The sequence below is a fragment of the Lissotriton helveticus genome, chromosome 6, assembly GCF_964261635.1.
Source record: "Lissotriton helveticus chromosome 6, aLisHel1.1, whole genome shotgun sequence".
In the NCBI taxonomy this organism is placed as follows: domain Eukaryota; kingdom Metazoa; phylum Chordata; class Amphibia; order Caudata; family Salamandridae; genus Lissotriton; species Lissotriton helveticus.
In genome coordinates this window covers 1,052,210,238-1,052,229,587 of record NC_136067.1, presented here as the reverse complement: position 1 = coordinate 1,052,229,587, position 19,350 = coordinate 1,052,210,238, and the positions used below count along the sequence as shown (strand labels likewise).

At 45.4% G+C, this 19,350-nt stretch overlaps 1 protein-coding gene across 1 annotated transcript in view; it reads left to right on the top strand.

Moving 5' to 3' along the window:
* SHPRH (SNF2 histone linker PHD RING helicase) overlaps nucleotides 1-19,350 on the top strand; it is an 884,400-nt gene that overhangs the window by 653,440 nt on the left and 211,610 nt on the right. The gene's annotated exons all lie outside the window — the stretch shown is intronic.

The following is a 19,350-nucleotide window of genomic DNA, read 5'->3' as shown; positions in this document are numbered from 1 at the left end:
CCCATCCCTTGTTATTAATCTGATAAACTGAAGCTGCCTATATCCGCTTCCCTTATTTTGTTTACCGTGGTGCTAGCCACTAAAATCATGGCTATCTTTGAGTATGTATGATGTGTGAGCGAGTAGATTGTAATCCTGCTGATCCCCCAATGGTTTCAGTCTCTATATATCAATCTGTGCTCGCTCTAAGGTTTATTCTTCAATGTCATGTGATATGACTCGCAGCAGTACTACCCGAAACTTTCATTCTGTCCTTACTTTCATCCATGACCAAGTTAAGGTCTTAAACCATTGCCAGAAAACCTTTCATAAATCCACGCACTTTACGCAGAGTTTTCCCCAGAAAGCTTTTGGCCCTGGTTAGTGTTATAATCTCATCTCCCAGTTTTCCCTTCATTGTAGCACATCTTCCTTCTCGTCAGATTTTCTAGCACAGAGAAAGGTAAAGAGTGTTTTATTAAACTGGCCAACACGCAAGTCTTCGTTTCTACATTTCCATTGATCTGTGTAATATATGTCTTGGATCTAAACCTTTCTGCATCCACTTGGTGTAGATATGTCCCTTGCAATACCACCATGTCTGCTTTCTTAGATGCCATATGGTTGTGCAATTGCATCTTCTTGGCAAATTAAGCTCCTTCAGGGAAGGCAGCCGGAATCCTTTTTCGCTGTATCTTTTCTGTCCCTTTCCCTTCTTTGAACAACTGGTTCAATTGTAGCCTCAAAAATAACATTACAGAAAAAAAAACAAGGCAAACAGGGAAGTTACATGAGACTCAACCAGCTCGTCTTTGTACTCATTCTCTGTATCTCATCTGCAGAAATGTCCAAGGGTAATCTCAACCTGGCTACTGCAATTCTCATCTCATCTGGCGCTTGGGTCACTTCAGTTGTGCAGCGTTATAGTGTTGTTCTCCTGTAAGCCACTACTTCTTTCTATGCAGACAAGCGCTTCAAGTTCATCGGGGTCCCCTGTCACATATTTTCAGGTTTGAGAGCTCGTCATAAGTTGTCCTTTGTCACTGTCTTCAGGTATGCCCTCGTTGTCCCTACTAGGAAGGCCTCCTCCTTTTTTTCTCTGCTTACTTCCAGTCTCTGTCATTGGGTCAGTACTAGCATGTAGATTGGTGTGTCTTTTTTCTTGGAGGGGAGTGGTCATCTTGCATTCTCTTGATATTGATCTTTGGCTACTTTGGGTGGGCTTCATCATTGATTGTTACATGTAGCATTTTGATACTCTTCTGCGCTGTTTGAACATGGTGCTCCTTGTCTCCCCCAGTGAAAAAACAGTACACATGGAAATGCCCATCTTATATATATTCCTTTCTGATTGAGAATTTGTCACCGGTTAGAACTCTTTTATCTTCCTTAGGATTGTTTGCAAGAGGTCTTGTGTTTTCTAATCCAGAGTAGCCATCACATTACTCTTATCAAGGAAAGATCCTGAGACTTCAGCAAGAAGAGAAGAGGCATGAAGGAGAAAAGGCATAGCCCACCGCCATTCTGGCCTTTTCCCCAAATTCCCAGATGGGCTGGAGCCCTTCAAAGCCATGGTCTCTACTGGTGCCACTGTCACTATCCCCAGTTTGATCAAAACAAGAGTGTAGTGTCGAACCTAACGATACTGAGCCCTTGGTGGCACTCCTGTGGGAGACGGGTGTCTCTTAAGTTATTGGCTTGTGATCCATTTCAATGTAAACAAAACCAACATTTTGTTAAGGTTCATCAAGTGGTTTATTCAATTGTCATCATTCAAGATTAATATCATCTGAACTTGATCCATACACAACAACGTCTTTTATGCGTGTAACATCTATGGACATTATTTTTCCCCGGCTTCATTTTAACACATATTTTGCATCCCCTTGGAACCACAGCCGCGGTCCCGTAAAGTTACCTAGAACATTCCATTTTTATCATTTACCCACCACGACTGGGATAGTCCACAGTCGGTTTCCATGACATTGACGACATCACTCCTCCCCTTTTTAATACACGCCCTTGAGGCGAAGCAACACTCATGCCGAAACCACACCGGACATCCACATGGACAGACGCGACCTGTAAACCTCCTCCGGTAAGAGTCACGGCTTGACCTTCTACCGTCTTTTCAACTGAGAGTGCATGCGGTCTGAGCACCCGACTTTCCTTAACCAACACAGGTGGCACATCATTCACCCGCATACGGAAGCCGTTTTCACGGACATTGGATCCCATTTCTCATTCCCACTTCACATTCATTTGAAACGCACACCATCACTTCGACAGATTACCCATATTTATCCTTTTAAACCGCACACGTTGTTCACTTAAGCTTATATACTTTCACCATCGTTTTCGTAATATGCAATCACACCCTTTAATGTAACGCCGTTTACACGATTGAGAGGTTGAGCTTCCACTCCTGAATGCAATATATATTTTGTTTTTAGATTGTATACCAGTCCCCTGACGGAGGGCACGAGGCCCGACATGCATTGAACATGCTTCTCATTATCGGGTGAATTGTTACACGCATAAAAGACGTTGTCGTGTATGGATCAAGTTCAGATGATATTAATCTTGAATGATCACAATTGAATAAACCACTTGATGAACCTTAACAAAATTTTGGTTTTGTGTACATTGAAACGGATCACAAGCCAATAACTTAAGAGACACCCGTCTCCCACAGGTTTGCCACCAAGGGCTCAGTATCGTTAGGTTCGACACTACACTCTGTTTGGTTCAAATTCGCCCCCCCCCCCAAAGCCAGGACGGGCCTACCTAGTGGCACCCAGAAGCAAATTGATTTTTTGACACAGACAAAAAGATTGTTCACCAACGTACCACAAAGGAGTGCCGCACATCACTTTGATAATCTTTATTGAAACTATCCCCAGTTTCCCACAGTAAATTTCAGACATGGGGAAGCTTCAAGAGAGAGAAAGCGCGCAGGTGGCTGTTGGGTAGAGAGGGAGAAGTGAAAGTAAAGAGAAGGAGAGCAAGAGAGAGAGAGGATAGATGGAAAGAAAAAAATAACTTCAGGAAAGCTTGCTGCTTTGATTATTTTTGCGAGGGCTGATTTTGGTTCCCCAGACCGTCCCTGTCAATGTTTACCTATCTGCTTCTTCTTTGCGCGGCTAGATTGGCCACTAAGCCAAGAATACCTCTGTTACTCAGTAAGGCTGAGGAAGGTGAAAAATTGTGGACACTTGAACGAGCTATTGATAGGAAGTCACTTCCAGGGAAAATTATTTTTGGGACTTAGTTATTACGTTGTTTTTCCTTCCTTCCCTTCTCCATCACCCATACTTGCATCTTGCATTGTTGCCCTACATGGTCTACGTTGTTTAGAGATTCTAAAATTTCTAACACTTCCGGCCCTCACGGGGCAGCTTCTGCAGCCTGTGCTGCACTTGTTTGAGGTCCGGTGCATCACATCGCTGTTGCGGGCACACACACCACCTAAATCACACAAACCACTTCGGATGGGCTGGAGAAGAGGGGGTGTAGGGTATTATTTCTCTTTTTCTCTGTCTCTTTAGACATGATTAACTAGATGATGCTCCCATTAATCTGGTAAATAGGTTCTTTTAGCAAGCTGGGTTCCCAAGGAGTGTTAATGTTAGCCCATTAGCAGGAGATGATGGCATTTGCATCTGAAAGGCTATCCCTTCTTTGTCACCTGCTGGGCTATTTTACCTGTGATTGCCTTCAAGAAGAAAGGCAGGAACTACATTTTATTTTGCATTTCACAACTCTGTCTTTTAGCCATATAACATAGGATAGCATCATCTATTTTTTTATATTCCACCCAACAGCATGTTGCATTGTGGGACTTGTACTTTTGCTTTCAACAGTTTCATTATGGAATCAAAGCACCAGCATGCAGAGTGCTGATGACAAAAAAGGCAGAAATCAGCTGGAAGTATTATACATGACATGGAGCCACTAGTCAGCTATCTTTTAAAATATTATTCAGTCAGCATCTCCATTTAAAAAAACGCTAGTTTCATGTATAAAACCAAATGTAAACTCTGCTTGTATATTTTGTGAGGGTTCTCTGTTTCACATCATGCATTAAAATAAGCACTGGCAATATGTATTGTTTCATTTTCTTATTTGGAATGAGCATTTTTATACTGAGCTGAAAAACACACTAAAGGTACAACATGGACAGCCTCAGTGCAACTCCCCCCTAGCACAAATAATAATGTAAGGATAGGTGGCAGCAGCAGAAACATCACACAGTTCTCTCACACATACAGGACAGGTACATCACAGGTAGCTAACACACTAATGAGTGAGCAAAGGGTGTTAAAGGAGTGTTCTATAATTTTCATAAACAGACATAAACATACAGGAAGTGCAAAATAGACAAACTTGATATAGAATTACTGTACATTCATATACTCCTGTAGGAAGATAAATGCTCATCTACCTAATGTGGTATGCTTTATTTTGCGTTCCATATCTTGCATCGGGAAGCATTCAAGTGTACTTGAATCCTCTGGTTGTACAGTCTTCGTGTTATCGATTCCCTAGTTTTGGTGAGGTTATGCTACTTATATCGATATTTATGTACTCCCTTTGTTAAACTGTTAGAATTAGGTTACATTTTATGTGGGTAAACTAAAAATGTTTTCTCTCAGGCATCCCTACCACATAATTTAAAAGAGGAGGGCTGAGCAACAGACCCTACTTCTCTTTTCCATCATCCTTTTTTGGTGCTTGAATATTGCCCTTTCGGGCTCAGTTGTCTTTCCCAGGAATATAGGTATCTTACATCAAATATTGTGAAACAATCCTTGCTTCATGGGTGTGACACGGGAACCAAGCTGTACCCGTCTGATGAGCCTAACTAGGGTGAAACCAGTCCATGGTTGCATGTGTTCCGGTTCAGGGAGGACCTGGCTTGGTAGCTCAGGCTGGACTATTCCCATGAGGAGCAGGGTCAAGATTACTTTGCATATGGCTGGGTCCAAACTGAGGTGGCATGGTGAGCAAAAGAGCAATGGGTTGGAGTCCTACGCTGAGCTGTTGCTAGTGGTTAGACTTATTGTAAGTAGCCTCCCATCACCTTTTGTGTGATTCATGTACTGTCCTAAGTGGCATGGGTATGCCCAGATGTGAGTCATGTGCTCATTGTGTCACTGGAACCAAGATGTATCAGGCTGATGAGCCCATAACTAGGACAAACCCGGTCCTGGGTGGCTTGTGTTCTGGTTCAGGTAGTGTAGGAAGCTGACTTAGTATATGGTGCACACTTGTGTAAGTAGGCACCCTGAACTAATCCAGACAACCTTTATGGTGATTTTAGTGGTCTTAGACAACCTTAGAAAGCTCTCTAAGTGGTGACTGTGAAGAGCAGTGTTCAGGCTTAGTCCAGAAGGAGTGTAAAGCAGCTTGTTTTACCAGAACGTAATCTTATAGGTATATATCAAGTGAAAAGGAACCACACAGTGTATTTATAAAAATATGTATTTATTATAAGACTCGCTAACACACACCGATATCTCCTACCTGGAGATATACACAATCTACACAATACTTTGCAAATAAAACAGGTAAGTAGCACAATATACACAGTGGTCACCAGGGAGGGACCAAACAATATACTAAAATAGTGGGAAACAACCACGAGCCAAGTGAAGACTATACCCAGAAGACGTAGTAATGCTGGGGACCCAATGAACCACCGAGTTAAGTCGCCAGAAACCCCATGGGGGCCGCGTGCAGAGTGGGAACACGACCGCATGCTCAATTCAAGTCAGTGGGTAAGTCGCAGTTGCAATTTTAAAGAAGGACCCTTCCCAGTGGACCCTGAAGAAACCCTGTGGAAGACAGAAGGTTGGAGAGCCACCCCACCTGTGTATACCCTAAGAACCATGATACCTACACCAGGGAAGTCGGGGACAAGGGTGCGAAGTGGTGTCGGAAACCGCCGTCAAACCCAATGGAGGACTTCCGGTAGATGTCGCTGGCAAAGAAGGAGGTGAAAGTGTCCCGTGGAACCCAAAGGTGGAGTCAAGTTGAGAAGCACCTGCAAGCTGAGGGGACAGAGTCCATGCCACTCAGTAGTGACCAGGAGCATGGAAGACGAATGCCCATTGATGTCAGGTGTTGCAGGAGAGTTGATGGTGACCTTGGAGCTGTAGCTGTGTAGACCAGGCGATGTTGTGGAAGACCAGGAGCCGTTCACGAGCTGTCCCACGTCGCATGTCGAGAGTTGAGGGGTCAGTGTCCATCAGGAGCACCAAGAAGCCTTGCCATCTGCAACCAATGTGGCAAGTGAAAAAGGTGCAGTGTCGGAACCAGCAAGGTCCAAGGGACTCACCACAAGCAGGGGAGTCAGAGTAGGCCCCGAGCAATTAGGGGCGTCCACTGAAGCAAAAGAAGACCCTCAAGAGGACCCACAGGCCGGAGGCACTGGAGTTGCAAGATGACCTCAAGCAGCTCACCAAAGATGCAGGCCCACGGTGCAAGAGATGCGGTCAGGACGAAGATCTTGGTCAGAGGAGATGCTTTAGGTGGGGACTGTTTGGAACCTGAAGATCTCTGAGGAAGTGAGCCACCAAGTCGTTGCAACAATATGTTGACACTGTGCACAGGAGTTTAGTTTCTTCAGTTCCAACAAGGGTTACTGGCCTCAAACTCAGTGAGAAGACAGTGCAGGCCTCGAGGGAGTTGAAGAACCACCACCTGTATGGCTTAGCCTTTCGGAGTGTGTGGTAGGCCAGGATGAGCAGACTGGTCAGCTGCGATGCGGTTCCTGCAGATGCAGGGAAGTGACTCTTTCACTTATAGGGAGATTCCTTAGGGTGTCTTGGATGTTCATAGGCCTTGGAAGGATCCTGTATGTAGTACAGGCACAGATAGTGCAGAATACTTGCAGGACGACAAGACCAGGAGTAGCAGGAGTCTTCCCAGTTGCATTTGCGATGACCGGGGCAAAGTCCAGCAAAGACCAGAATGCCCAGACGGTCAAACATGAAGTGGTGTCTTGATATGAATCTTGTCCCACAACAAATCTAGGGACCCACCCACAGGTAAGCCGTTAAGTACCCTAAGGAGAGGGTTGGGACGATTCAGGGTTCGCTTCCAGTGAAGGGGCTGGACAGAGGGGAGGATAGTCCCATGTCCTTTGTCCAGTTTCACGCCAGAGCGGGAGCCAACGGCTCCCTGAATTGGTTTGAACTGGACTATGCAAGGAGGTCACCAAATGTGCCCTTCAAGCAGTCTCAGTGTTGCTGACAAGCGCCCCCACCCTGCCCCAATACACTAAAGCCCGTCTGGAAGGTGATCACACCCCCCTGTGACAAGATAGCAATTTTTCTGCCTTCCCCTGCTCAAGCTTGGCTCAGCAGCAGGAGGGCAGAAACATGTCTCTAGTCGGCAGCAGCCCGAGCTTGGTGTCCGGTTCTGGAAGACCGGTACCTGGAACACTGAGGGCCTCCCGGAGGAGCTTTACAGTGCATGGAATCATACCTCCCATTCAGTTTGCGGTGTGGGGGTATGAATCCAACATGTTTGATACCAAACATGACCAGGTTCGTTACAGCCAGTTTAGAAATGGTCTCCTATGGGTGGCATAATGCTTCAGCCCATGGAGGACCCCTGGTGTACCTATGCACCTGGTACTTCAGTACCATACACTAGGGACTTACAAGGGTACACCAGTAGCCAATCTGGGATGTACCTAAGTACTCACCATAACCAATTTACAGGAGAACACACAGGCGCTATTGAGCCTGCCATGAGGGTTGAGACCTTTTACTCCTGATGGCCCAGAGCCTGACCTACTATGGATCCTGAGCAACTGGTCCAAGTACCCCTTCTGCACTTGACTCTCAGTGGTAGGTACGGTCAAACAGTCCAAGGCCCTTTGGGGAGGAAGTGTGAATACACGTCGGTGAACACAACTCTTAACTCAAAGAGTGCACAGCAGGGTCAATAAATAAGTGTCCAGCCAAATACTTATATTTAGAATAAAAAGAAGTATCTTGTTTTTAACTCCACACATTCAAAATAATATTATGACCTTTATAAGCAATAACACATTTCCCCTTGAGGTCAGGGCTCTAGTGTTTCGCTAGCAAATCACTGTCCCATCAGCTCTTCCTAATACGATCAAGGTTATTCCCCATTCACTGGTGGTTGCATCTAGGGAATGCTCACTAGTAACCCTTAACTCAAGAGTCTTCTCTGACTCTTCGTACAATAGTCAAAAGTGTCTTGAAACCACAGTGCCCTTAGCAGTGACTTTTCCCTAAAAGGCTGCAGCGAGACAGCTTGCAGTGTCTCAGCGGGAGCCCAGACCGCGGGCATGTACATTGCTCTGAATCTGATGGAAGAGTCAGCTTCATGCGGGAGGTGTGCAGCATCCTGCACGTGGGCTCTCTCTCCTGAGCCTACGCGGCCAACTTCATCAACGATCGATGGTGCTGCTGTGCTACTCCTGCATGGTAAGCCTGATGCTCCTTAACTGGGTGGTTGGATTGGATCCTGATGCTCCTAACAGGGGGTCCCAGTGAAGTGGCAATGCACTCACGGCGTCTTGGTCTATGCAATCAATGCTGCGCAAGCTCCTCTCGGTCCACGTGGCTCTCCGTTCACGGCTATTTTCACAGCGTCCCCACAACCATCGCACCCGGAGCCCACTGGACCTCGCTCCCTCTAACACTCTCCTCTCCCTCACAGGCCACACTGTTCTTAGCAAGCAGGCCGCTGCTGGTGCCTCAGTCTCCAGAGCAGGTGGTCTTGGTTTTCCTGGGGGATGTCCCCTCACCCAGCAGGGGGACTGACAGACCTTGGTCCCCAGTCCTGGTGACAGGCAGACGGCGAGCTTGTTGCAAATGCACACACTGCCAGCACACACACTCACCATGTGTGTGCTGCACAATACTTCATGTATTGTACTTCTTGCAAGCACACATACTGCCAGCACATGCTTCCATTGCACACGCCCTGCACAGCACTACATCTCTCATGTAATCTATTCCTCTCTGGTATACATACACCCAACCCAGTACATGCACTCACTCTGCACAGCACTGCTCTATCCCTGTACTGTACGCTTCTTAGGCACACATACATCCAGCATAGTGTCACTACTCCTGTGCAGCACAGCACTCTACATCTAACTGATGTCAGCCAAGGGTGAGATTGGCACACAGCAATAGAACTTTAAAAAGGCCAGTGAGCCTGTAGGCCTTACTCCAGTGACACAGGTTACAAAAGACCTGACCCGTTCACTCATGCTGATCACTACACAGTATGCTGCCACCACTGTGCTGGTGCTGCTTAACTCTTGGTGAAGGTGATACCCTTCCAGCACTATGAGAGTAGCGCTTTGGTCACCCCCACTCCCCCCACCCCGTCCAGGTACAAAAAGACCTCTTAGTCCGTTAGACAGGCCTATATCATGGCGCACACGCTTGATCCATGTTTGCCTGTGACAACAGTACGGTTAGGAACTTTGGGTAGGGGTACACATCCATAACCTTGTATATAACTTTTGCGTCCCAACACACCCTTTCTGTGACAATATTAATGACTCAAGAGGCAAGTCAGGAGTCTTTTTTTTTTGTTTAACTCTTTTTATTAATTGCAGCACAGGTTTATAACTAGGGCTCCCGGTTTTATGGTATTTATTTTTTCTACATTTCCGTCTGTATTTATCCATATTTATTTTTTGCTAATGTTGTCTGTATTTATCCATTTCTATTTTGTGTTTTCTGTATAAATGAAGCTGCCATGGGTACTTTTCCACATTTATTTGACTGATAAATGTACATTTGCATTTGAATGTCCAAAAGGTTTCAGCAGTATACAGTGCAATAGCATTAGCTGAAAATACTTACATTGCAGAATAGCATAAATAACTGTAGATCTGCACTTAATTAAGCTTAATAAGGAAATGTATTGTCTGTTTTCATCTTCCCTACCTCTCAATCTATACACTTACTGACCTGGCACTCATGATTGACAGTAGAAAAAAACATCCAAAGAAGACATATATTCTGTATTTTTCTGTATTTAAAAATAAACACAGACAGGAAAAAATTAGTTTTTCTGTCTGTATTTATCTGTAAAAATCAGTAAAAACGGAAAACTGGGAGCCCTATTTATAACATAGTACTGGCATTTTCAGCGACACTACATCCAGATATCTGGAATAGTTATATATCCATCCCTTTATTGTTAACATGGCCCTGTGAAGTGTAATTGTGGAGTTGTCGTGATACCTTCTTCATTTCTCCCACAGTAGTGGGCCTCTTGCAGGCGGGGTGCACAACCCTCCCCTGTAAGTATTCCTTCCTCCCCACACCTGTTCCCATTTTTTGGGCACCCACTGTTTATGTAGACTGTCTTCTCAGCTACCATAGCCCACTCCATATCTTTGCACCATTCAATATGTGTAGGTCTGGTCTGTATGCCCCAGTATTTAGCAATATTACCCTTTGCTATCGTGATACCTAGTGTCGTCCAGTCTTGCATTTTACGGCTGAGCTCTGTTGCTTCCCAAATGTTAAGGAGACACATCTTAGGCTCGGTGGTACGGGGGACTCGCGTACCTGAGTAATTGTGTGCTTGATTGCTCTCCAGTAGTTCGTAATCTAGGGACAGTGGTAGAATGTGTCTACTGCTCCGTACATATGCAAACAAAGCAGGGAATCGTTTTTTCCCTTTTTGACTAGTCTTTCTCTGGATAGATAGGTTCTATGGAGCACCTTGAGTTGGATTAATCGCAATCTAGAAGGTATTGCCACCTCCCACGGAGATACCAGTGCTTCCTGCCAGTCGTTGATGTCTAGTTCTTCGATATCAATTTGCCATCTTTCACCGAGGCCCTGCATTGGATCTGCCAAGTTATTGATATTTTTATTACATGTGAGGGAGATCGCCCTACAGTCCTTTCTATCTGTGAGCAGCATGTCCTCTAATGGTGATGCCTCTGGGAAGGTGGTACCCTCAGGGATCACTGCCATGAGTGCATGTCTGATCTGTAAGTATCGGAATGTTTCCGTTGCCGCCATGTTATATTGTTGTTGCTGTTTTTGAATGGAATAACTTCCCCCTTATCCCAGAGATCTCCCATCCTTGGGATTCCAATAAGATCCCATTTATGGAATCCTTTCAAGTCTATTAGTCTACCCAGCTTCCCTGTCTCTCTTAAAGTGGGGTAAACAGCGTCAGCTTGTTATGCCTGCCCAACTTTTGGTGCACCGTGCGCCACAGGTGAACTGTTTCCGCCATAGGCCCCATGAGGCTTCTGTTGTTTGATTTGGCAAATAGTGATCATGTGGTACCTCTCTCATCCAAAATGTATCTGTCCATCTGAGACGCGGGGTCTGTATGAGGGCAGTGTGTCCAGTGGTTAAGGACTATGAGCAAGTCAGGAGCCTTGTTTCCTCCTATATAAGCCTTATATTTGTATATGTGAAACAAGATTATGGTCTGTTAAACTATGTACACGAGTTTTTGGGACAGTGCACATCATGAACTAAATTATTTCAAGTTTCTTTCAAATCTGATGATTACTGAAAAAGAAGTAAAGTGAAGAAAAGTAATTGGCCTGTGTCAAGCTGTGAGGCTGTGATCCAAACCAGGGTCTCAAGGTCTGGGCTCTGCAAAAGGTTTGGCCAGGGTCCAAGGAAAGCTTCCTCTGGCCTGGGAATGTTATGCAAGGCCATTTAAATTATCCTTTGTTTTTGTGTTTTGTAAGATGGGGCAATAGCAGCAGAAACACCCCTCTTCATAGAACAGCTACATCTTGGTCAGAAACTGTGCAAGCAACTCTCCTTTAGAGTACAGGTACAAATCGGGCAACGCTAGTACTAGATTTTGTTTCTCGTAGAACAGGGACAGCATGGCAACAGCAGCAGGCTTCCCTCTGTCACAGAAGGCAATAAGTGCAACTTATCTTCCATTTCGTTTTAACAGATCCAGCATTGCAAAGTTGTACAAGCTTTCATCGCTCACAGAACATGAACGGTTTAAAGCATAAGTGACATGTAGGCTACAACTAGATGTCGGGAACAGGTACTTAACTTACTGAGAGGAATGTATTGGTAGATGAGTGAGTGAATATGCAAGTTCTGACACCATTCTCACTTAGGTGATATTCCACGTCAGCATTAGGTGATATTCCACGTCGGCACCCTAAAAATCCTGCTGCTGTCTCCCTTAGACCTGTTTTTATTGATTCTTTGTTTTTCCACTTACTGATAAATTGTAGGAACCTAGTAGGTCACTGTTATTTGGAACAGCCCCGCCTCAGTCTAGTAAATATGTTTGACAGGCAGCCACATAGGTGCCAACCTCTTCGAAAATGTTTTGAATGAGCGTGCATCAGGCTTTGTGCAATGGTTTTGTACTTTGGCGTAGCCCGTTTTTAGGTCGAGCTAGAGTTGCGCATGCGTAGCATGCGGTCTAGCTCGACAACTATTGTTTTCAGTTTCCAGGGAATCTGAGACAGCGTTCGGCCACGCGCTTCTGCTATCTCAGATTTGTCCTCGTGAGCGCGCTTTTGCTGCTGGCTGCTTGCTGTGTGTGCGCTGTTTCGCTTTCGCGTGCATCTTCTAGAAAGTGGCGTCATGCTATGCTAGGCAGACAGACACTCGCATACACACCCCCTCCCCCCCACCACCAACCAATCATCGGGCTCTTTTAACACACACACACACGCATACATACACCCGCATACACACATGCGCGCGCACACACATACGCGCACACATCCCCCTCACACCCCACTCACCAGGTTCTTCTTGCGTGTCCCTCGGCAGCCAGCGGGTCATTCTGGTTAACAGGCGGGGGCCGGGGGCTCTCCACGAGCACGGGAGCCCCGCTAGCTGAGACGGAAATCTTCCGGCGGGCACAGCAGCGCGGGGTAGGCTCCCGTCTGCTTCCTGTATTTGTCCGGCCCCGCCCCGTCCCAACAAAGGTTGCCTGGCTTCCTGTTGAAGCCGGGCTACGGCGGTGAGTTTGCTTGTTTATGGGAGGCATGGGTTAACTAAAGTCGGGCGCTCCAGGTAGAGGAATCCTGGATAAAAAGGATTGGGTAAAATATTAAACTTATAGATTTTAGCTGTTAAATTGCTATTTCTTTAAGAATCGTTAGTGTATATCTCCAAGATGGCCCTAGCTCAGTTATCCTCAGCCCCACTTCCTACAGTCCGGTACTGTCGAGGGGAGTTTTCGCCTCTATAACCTTTCACCCCTGGAAGCACATCTCACTATCACTACTACAGGTCTCCTGACCTGAGCGCGAACTGCACAATGTGTCAGCTTTTCTACTTAAAACAATGCTATGCATCAACGATTGTACGGCACAAATATTTTAGTAAACACAGTCACAAACGCTTTTCAAACAATCTTTTGCAGGTGATACAGTAATTGAGCTCAGGCACGTATAAGATGGCATGTCACATTGAATGCATACATTTGCATAATAATGCTGTTCTGCACACAATCTAGTTTAGCGGAAGAACGCCATTATTTTTCGAAACTGCATCCTGATCACTTTAAACATTTTTTCCCAGATCGCAACAGCAAAACAAAATATGCCAAGGTTCCTGCGAGTTCAGCTTTTTGTGCCTGATCACTTGAAAGAGGGGAGCGAAAAAATGCTAATGCTGCAGTCCTGCAAATTCCTGTAACAGCACAACAGGGAAAAAAACAGCCACACTAATCAGGAACGCTGGTTACCTAACAGCACAAACAAGAATGAAGTAAACATATCCATTAGCTCATAAGAGTAATTCAGAGCAAACAGTGGCGGCCAGGATGTGTTTTTTCCACGGCACTCTGATTTAAGTATGTCCTGTAGGTTACCAGAAAACCCTAGCAGGCGTGGCCCACACACACACCATTGTGTGGTCCGAGACATACAATAATTACTTTATCATGCCACAGAGCGCCAATGGCATTACACCCCGAGGCTGCCCAATCACTCAGATCACCCACTGAAAATGCTTGCCGAGTTTCTATTTCAATGCAGAGGGCATAATTATACGCCAAAGTGCCAAGTGAACAGTTATAGAACATCAAGCAGGAAGAATTAAACCGCTGTTTGTACAGTCCTGTAGATTAAAAAGCCATCTAAAGGAGAAGGCGCATAACAGTCTGCACATTAAATGCAGTACTTGCATAAAATCTGAATTAAGGGAAATATGGCATTTACATTAGGAAGCTGCAAGCTCCTTGGCCAGGAAGCCACGTACATGCATAACGTGCTGCTAAACTCTGGGGCTCTTGCAGAAGCAAAGATCGAATATGCAATTACTCAGACAAGATGACTGATTCTCACCAGAACATGCACTGCAAATGAGGTTAAATCAAATAAAGTGCCTTTATGGAATGATGAGACTGCCTCAGCCAATCAGAATGTTGGAATGATGGCATTAATAACTAATAAGGCCTACATTCAGAGGCAGGAAAAAGGAACAAGAAAGACAGCGGGTGTGTTTATTTGCATGAGCCTGGTGAAAAAGAGTAGGGGAATTTGGTCTAATGCTCTTATAGCGCACATTTTTATATATTTATTTTATTTTTTATTTTATTTTTGGAGTTTTCTATAGCGCTGGCCAGACCCGAGGGTATCGGAGCGCTTAACAATCGATCTGGAGGGAACAGGTGAGGAGTAGTACAGCACAAAAAGGTTCGTACAAGATCAGGGGTTAACAAACTTCTTTGGCGCGTGCGGGCGGGATTGAGGTAGTGTCTTTGAGGTAGTAGGGGTAGCAGGGTGAGCTGCTGAGGTAGATTTCGGGAATGCGCGATTGAGGTAGAGGATTTTTAGGCGGCTCTTGAAATCTGGGAAGGAGGGGTTGGTTCTGATGTCCACTGGGATGGAGTTCCAGATTTTTGGGGCGTTGCCAGCAAAAGAGCGGTTTGCGGTTTTTTTTGTTTCCGTGTTTTCAGGGGGATGAGTAGTAGTGAGTTTGAGCTTCTGAGTTTTCTGGATTGACCCGCTTTCTTGAGCTTGGAGGCTAAGTATTCCGTTTTCCCTGTGTGCAAAGCTTTGTGCGTGAGACAGGCCGTTCTGAAGCACATAATTTGGGGTGTTCGCTGCTATTCCATGCTTTATGAGCTCTCGCTTTTTGCTCGGCCCATAATTGCAGGGAAGAGAAATAGTAGCAGTTAACACCCAATGTGTAAGGTGTTAATGCTCTACCGCCCTGATAATTGATGGGATTTCGCATTTAGCCTCGAGACTGCCTTGAGCAGAGGGCATTAACGCTCAGCTGTAAAAGGTGGATGTCTTGACCGAGTCTCGCCGTAATATTTTATTCAGATACAGTGCTGCTTTGAGCATTTTCAGAGTTGGGAGGATAACAATATTAATTCTAAACACCAAAACATGGGCAATCAATAATAAACTTCAAGCATGGGGAGCCTAGGTCTTTTTAACATATAGGACACCCATTTATAGCCCCTATAGATGCAGGTTCTGTTAGCAACACACCTGACCCCATCATAGTGGGAAGGAGAGGGGTTACTGCGTCAAGTGACAGAGGCCAGAGTGACCCTATTTTGTACATGCATATGGAGCTATGGTGCACACCCAATGGACATTCGGACATAGGGGGCTGGAAATGAACAAGTATTGTGAAAGCAAGGTAGCGCCAACAGTAGTAAACACTATGCAGCTCGTGACTTCAGCATTGCTGCATTAAGCTGCAGCAGGTCTCCTGTGTCCATGTGTATCACGTGAAGGGGAATTCCAAGGTGCATCTGGATATCAGCATGGTAACCCAGGGTCTCCTGGTATTGGCGGATCAAGCTCAACAAAAACACAGTTATAAGGACTTTGCACAATGCATCAGGACAGTTTGATACGAGTGAGACTGAAAAGGGCAGACACCGTTGTATTTGCACAATGTTTGACACTGCTGCTTACCAATTTCAGAATATAGTTTCAGATGGATGGTGCCAGCTAAAGCAGAAACCTGTCAGAAAGGCAATGCCATTGCTGGGTCTCATTTGGCAACCTGAGGGTTGGAGCTGTGCGAGTGGCAAAAGTTGTGGTTACTTTTTTTCCCCCCACAGTGCAGCTGAACTGAAACAGGCCCGTGCTTCACGGGTTGTATTGAGGGGGCTCACTGACAGGAATTGTCTGTCTAGTAAGCTGTAGGTAGGTAAATTGATTATTATAATTATTATTTTGAGAAAAGTGGAAGATGAGCATGGGGAAGCCACTGCACATGGGGGTGATCTCCAACCACCAGAGAACTGGTGTCTTACACACAACAGCAGGGTGAGAAAGTGCAGGCTCAGTGTTTAATTTGTTGAACGTTTTAAAGGAGGACTCAGGCGGCTGAGTGACGAGAGGATGTGGGCTGGGGAGGACGGCCTGAACTTGCACTCTGTCATTCAGGCTCTACATTAAACCCACCTAGAGAGCCGCATGCACATCCAGAAGGGCGAGTCAAAGCCGCTCCTTAATTCCCACTATGGTTTGTGGAAATAGAAGAATGGCTGTCAATACTACAAATGGTAATGGATCACTGCATAGGTTGTCCTATTTCCACAGACCACTGTGGTAATTAAAACAAGCATTTGCAATGCAATAGGTCTCGCATTTACGCAAGTTTGAGCTATTGACAATACAAATTTTGTTTTCATTTTTAAAACATATATATAAAAGGCATTGTCATTTTCAATGCCAATAGCTTAAACTTGCGTAAATGCGAGACCTATTGCATTGCAAATGCTTGTTGTAATTTGCCCGAGGCCTGTTGGCAGGTTGCTGGAGTACTTCTGTTCCACATTAGGGTGTACTTCAGTTTTTCAAGGCAAAACATTCACAGAAACTCTGATGGACGACTCTTAAGCAAGGATGCGTTTGTGGCATTAACGCATTACTGTAGAGCCGAGAAGAAGGTAAAGATTTATTGTGATTGGACAAGGATGACGAAGGACTTCGCCGGGAATGTTCTCTGTCTAGGGTGGCCGCAAAAATAAAGACATCAATGAATGCAGGGACTGCAAAGGATGCATTTTCCAAACAAGATGAGCATTGAAATAAAAATGAAAAACCGTGTAACCTTAATGCAAAAGGAACTTTTCAGTCAGATCCAGTTTGAGCCAATTCTATCGAAAAAAACTGTCTTTCGAACATAATGATTATACCTATTAACCGAAAGTCGAATTGGGCTGCTTGGTAGCTATTCAGTGCAGCACATGTTTTTTTTTTTGGGGGGGGGGGGGGGTTTGCATATTTTATATAGCGCGAACTCGCCCCGAAGGTATTGGAGCGCTTTACACAAGCACCGTATTTACATTACACATCCAGGCACAGGGAGATTAAGTGATTTGCCCGGAATCACAGGATGTGGACGCGACCTTGAGGCTCGAACCCTGGTTTCCCGCACCTGCGTCTGCCGTTTATGCCGATGGTTGCAACAGGAGCCGCCGGCGACTACAGAAACGACCTGTAAACACAATGGTAAAGTTGTTGTGCCTCTGTTCCTCGGCACAGCACGTCTCCCTGACTGGAAAATACTCTAATTATAGCTGCCTTTCCAGTCAATGAAAGCGGCTGCCGCCTTCTAACTAGTCCAAGAAAGCAGAGCGGGCATACGCCGAAGAGCCAAACCAGAACCCCCGATGCAGAATGTGCTTTCTGTTTCTTGGAGAAAGGATCTTTGTAGTGACAAAGATAAACAACCTCAATGTATTGTATATATCCCTATCCAGACACTTTAACTTAACGCCCCCCCCCCCCCCCGAAATACAAATAATGTATCTTCTGTGACCCATTGAAGCAGAATGGCGACTCCTTTAAAGGAACGTTAATCTACATTTGTGGGTTTACTCCATTGCACGTGTGCAAATCTACTGAATTTTCCAACAATACTCCTAGAAAGCCGATTCGCGGCAAAAATGCCCGGATCCTAAATGAAAAAATAGAAGTGAAGGTACCCTGTACCAGAGTACCTGCTTGTCTCTAAGAAGTGCTGTTATTTGCCAAATAAAGGTATTACGTCCCTTTTGAGAAGTGGAGGTACTCTCCCTCTCAAAATAAAAAAGTGTCGGTACTCCGTACCGGACAGTACCTGCCCATTTAAGGCACTGTAATCCTAATAAAAGCAAAGAAAATGTACACCCTGCATCTCTGCTCGATGATGAAAAACAACCATAATTGGTGTTTACAAGGTTCCTGGGCTCTGGTGCCACTTTAACTCCTGCAATAACTACTCCCCTTTGGAAACCTGCGACTTCTACACATTGCCAAGAAAGACTAGTCCAGTAAAAGTTTAGTGAATTCAACAGTTCAGTTAAGCAAGCGTAATTTGAAAGTGCACTCGGTAATTTTAAAGTACACATTACCTTTGCAATTTTTCTGCTACGGGAATTTATTTTTCATCTGGAGAACCATTGTGGGTGGACATGGCATGCGGGGGGGGGGGGGGGGGGAGGGGGGCGGCGAGGGATCCCTTAATGTTCCATCCTGGAAAGGGATTCACTCCTTGCCTTACTTACCAGGAGTTAATCGCCATCGTTTGCACGGGTTTACCTGGGTGGGATATTCTCGCTTTGGAAAGTACCCCCTTTATCCTGTCCCTCTGGGGAAAATGAACACTGTGGCAGTATTAGGCACAGCTAAATCCTTTTGTGAGTGCAAATTCGCCTTTTTTAAATTACAAAAGTAACTTCGCGCTTATAAGGTGCCCTGATGGTTCTACGAGCCTGGCCCGGTGTGTCGGGCTCGAAGCATTTGACTGGTAAGACCCGACGGGCTGGCATGCTCCTGCCTAGAGATTCTTGTCACAGAATTGAACGCTTACACTTGGTGATATTTTTCCACAACAACAGCTATTGGCTCTTCGACTCGATGCTGTAAATGATATAACCCAAGTGATCACATTGGTTTGGAAGAGCATTGTGGCAGACGCTCCAACTTGGCTTGCCTGCTGCGCCCGGTCTGCCTCTGACCCATGCTTGAGACAGTCCCGGATGTAATGTCCCAGCCTGCCACGATCATGTTTCCAGTACTATTTTTAGTGTGTTTTTAGTACACGTGTAAGCCTTATCACGAGGCGCTCCCTCCGCGTGCTGTTGTTGTTTCTGCCTCGCTTTTGTTGGCACGACTCTTATATTGCCATTTTGTGCTTGGCCACTTTACGTTTACCCCTCACCCATGTTTTCGTTGTATCCTGGTTTATGCTTCTTTTGTGCTATTTTTGTCCGATGTTCGGCCCGGTTGCAATTGTGACACGTGTATTTCTTGCAGTTCTAGTTAAGACCCTGTTGTCTATTCAGAAACTCTGTCCTTTGGAAGATTCTCCTCATATTTCGCACGTCCTATTTCACATGACCCTCACAGCAGTTGATAAACAATGTGTCCGGTTCACAATT